Source organism: Neofelis nebulosa, chromosome 16 (genome assembly GCF_028018385.1).
Source record: "Neofelis nebulosa isolate mNeoNeb1 chromosome 16, mNeoNeb1.pri, whole genome shotgun sequence".
Lineage (NCBI taxonomy): Eukaryota > Metazoa > Chordata > Mammalia > Carnivora > Felidae > Neofelis > Neofelis nebulosa.
Genome location: NC_080797.1, coordinates 8,356,959 through 8,360,691, shown reverse-complemented (window position 1 = coordinate 8,360,691; position 3,733 = coordinate 8,356,959). Strand labels below are relative to the sequence as shown.

At 44.4% G+C, this 3,733-nt stretch overlaps 1 non-coding gene across 1 annotated transcript; it reads left to right on the top strand.

Annotated features, from left to right (window-relative positions):
• Nucleotides 1–208: 208 nt before the first annotated feature.
• On the top strand, nucleotides 209–317 carry LOC131498615 (U6 spliceosomal RNA). Its single transcript, XR_009255499.1, has one exon. It is a non-coding gene; the product is annotated as a U6 spliceosomal RNA (small nuclear RNA).
• Nucleotides 318–3,733: the final 3,416 nt, after the last annotated feature.

Here is a 3,733-nt window from a genome sequence, read left to right as displayed (position 1 = left end):
GCCACAGAATCGACCACAATTTTGCTAGTACGCTTGTGTTTTTTTTGTTACTCTGTCACATTTCTAAACTACTAGTAACCAAAACGTTCGCCTGCTTTTTAGTTTCATGTCTTTAAATACTCTCGACTGACACTATACTAATGATGAAGAAGTAAAATTTTAGCTACTGATATTTTGGCATCACGTGGAGTCAAACGTACATTAAAATGAGCATTCACTTTGACAGCCCATATACTAAAATCGGAATAATATAGAAAGGATTGGCATGGCCCCTATGCAGGGATAACATACATTGAAACGAATTCTTACCTTCTTGAACTTTTTCAGAAATGTATTAAATGTTTACGAAAGGCCCACTGTGGCCTGGGATGAGGCCAAGTGCATTGGACGGAAAAATAAGCAAGATGGCTTGGGCTCTCTAGGGGCTCAGAGTATAAATTCAGAGAGTCGATTTTGGACCTTTTGAACCTTCAATTTTTATTTTATTTTATTTTATTTTATTTTATTTTATTTTATTTTATTCATTTCATTTCATTATTTTATTGACTTTGACAGAGAGAGCGTGAACTGGAGAGGCACAGAGAGAGGGAGAGAATCCCAAGGAGACTCCACCCTGCCAGCGCAGGGCTCGATCCCATGAACCGTGAGATCATGACTTGAGCTGAAATCTAGAGTCAGTTGTTTAACCAACTGAGCCACCCAGGCACCCCCCAAGTTTGATTTTAAAGCAAGTATTGGCTCTCATAGTGGGGAAATAAAACTTTCTAGAATAAAGACTAACCGTGAAGTTCATTGGGTTCAGTGACAATTATTCTGAAGCGTCAAAATATGTAACTCATTTATCCTCATTAGGGTTTTCTCCAGCTGTGAGGGCTGGTCCACAGTGTGCTTCCTTCTGACAAGGAGACGGTGGTGAGCAATCATGTGAAAATGGATTTGTTAATCTGTTCCCTCCACAAATAACCACCACCTGCCAAGGCATCCCACCCAAGAACCCTGGGATGAATATAAAGACCCACATGTCTTTGAGAGCTAAGCAACCCTGTGGAGAAGATAGAAACAGCAACAGCAATGCATCGTGAAATTTATGCACAACGGTCATGAATGCAACATGCTGTGGGAATTCTGGAAGGAGATGAGATTCCCTCCGACTCGGGGATTGTGGGAAGCTCCTCAGTCCTGTTCAAGAATGAACAGGATTTAGATGTTTGGGGAAAAGCAGGGAGACATTCCAGGGGAGAGCTTCTGTCTTTGCAGAAGTTACAAAACCTGGAAATCATGAGGCAAATACCACTGGGTATACCCAGATAAGAATTACACACACACACACACACACACACACACACACACACTTTTTTCTTTTAACCATTTGGGAGCCACTGAAATGTGCCCACATTGAGGACTGGCTTTAGGAATAATCTGTTGTCACCAATTAGAACCACGGACTCCGTTCTAAATTTTCCCCTCCTGGTTGTTATGATTGAGGCCTCTCTCAACATCCAAGCAGACAGGAAGGGAAATCTTCGAGGCCACAGCTCGCTGGAGCTTGCCCCAAGCCTTGCCTCAAACAAAGATGGAGCCATGAGGGTTGGGAGGAGGAACACAGCTGCTGGGGAGCTAGAGGAGGAGGTTTGATTCTAAGTGCAAAGCATACAAAACCCTCATCTGAGTTCTGTTTCAGCTGGGACTCGACACCAGGCAAATCTGACTCTCCCCGGCTCAGTTCCCAAAACAGAGGTGGGGAGAGAAACACAGCGTGCATCTTACTTGGGAGAAACAAACCAAAAGGAAGATTAATTTTTTGAAAGCCAAGTGCTAATCCGACAGTGGTTTTTCAAGAGTGCCTCGAGCATTAGTAGGTCATTAAATCTTTGTTAACAGGCCAGGGGGAAAAAAAATGTAAAAAAGAGGGGAAAAAAGTGGTCATGGTTCTGTTTAAGTTTACTCAGCATGGAAATTTCATCAAATCACGGAACGGCAAAGATGAAAGGATCCACCGGACCCCCAACCAAGGCTAGACGCCCCTCAACGGCATCCCAAGGACAGGGTTCCGCTCCCTCTCATCTCCTATGGAGTGCAATCTCACCAGAAACGGAATTTGGGTTTTACTTTTTATAATCCGAGAATGCAAAAAGTCTAATCTGTCTTCCACTCCCCTTCTGGAACTTGAAAACTGCCTGTGTGATCCTTCTAAATTTTCCTATCTTTGGGTTATTCCTTATGTACCACAGTTCTCTCCACATCTCCTCAGATGGCGGGGTCTGAAACCCCGAACTGTCGTCACTAACTACATTCTTTCTCTTCCCTGAAAGATGTCCTTCCCTGAAAGGGGGGCCACACCCCCCTTGCATTGTGGCCTGAGAAGTGCACGAAATATCTCACGTATAATCTGACAGCATGGGGTAACAGGCCTCGATTACCCCACTTTCAAAATAGGTAATTTCATTCAAAGGAGCCAAACACATGAATTAGGAAAGCAACTTTTTTTTTTTTTTTTTTTTTTTTTGGTCAGTACTTGTAAATTCATATCTTTAAGTCGTCGATCAAAGGCTGATGATTTGGGTCAAGAGAAGGCAAGACAAAAATGATATGGAATGTACCTGTTTGTACTCGTTTGGCAAGAAACCGAAGAGTCCATATGGATGCATGAGTGCACACACACACACACACACGCAAGCTTGTGTATTCAGTGTGCCTATCCCGAGGATCCCTTCTTGACTCACCTCTTTAGCGGCCCCAGGATCCGTCTGGCTCTGAGCGAAAGTAAAGAGGAGCATTTGCTGTGCCAATTTCACACGTAAAACATGGGAGAATGGTGTGTGGACGTTATAAATGTCTCAGTAATAAACTTAGGCAGAAAAAAATAAAGAAATCTCTTAATGTCCCTATAATTGTATTTAACAAAGCTATCAAACCCCCATTCTGATGATGGTAAAATATGGGAACTTTCTACTTCGAGATAAACTTGGCCATTTCTAGATGGTATGTAATCTCTTTCGGATGAACGCCCAGTCCAACCAGGATTTTCTTCCACACCACCGCCCTCCCCCACCCCCGGTGTTGACCTGGTGTCGGGTTTTGGTGGGAGGAGATGTCACAGCCTATCTAGAATTCCACGCTGAATTCTGAGCTTTGCAAGTGGCCCCCACTATACCCGCTACAGAGTGTCTACACCTCTCGCTGGATCCAGGTCCATTCTTCATTCCCTATCCCAGCCTCATCCCGTCCCATCTCCAGACCTGCCCACGTCCTCCGTCGTGCCTCTCCAGGAGGTGCAGGAAACTCTCATGTTCCCATCTCGCACCACGGTGAGGTTGTGGGGGACTCAGAGGAGGGAATCCACCTTGGGTGCTCTCTTCCTAAATAAGCCACATCACATCATCCTTTCTGTTTCATAAGCTCTTTCTGGGCTCAAGAAGCTTTCTCTTAAAAAGCCCAGCCCTTGCCACGGGAAGCCCCAGCTTCCAAGAGGAAGTCTCTATTACTGATTTTTATAAACATGCAGACGTGGACCTGCCTTCTTCGTGCTGGGATGTGTCTGCCCCTACCTTTCAGAAATGAGGTCTCTGACAAGACTAGAGGGTCCTGAGACGACAGGACAATTGCAGAGGGGAAAGACCTCGGTTAGGGGACTTTACATCTCCAGGTTTGTGTCATTGAATGCTGATTTATGGATTTGGGAACGTGGCATTCAGTTACCCATCCTTTTTTCTATGTTTATTTATTTTGAGAG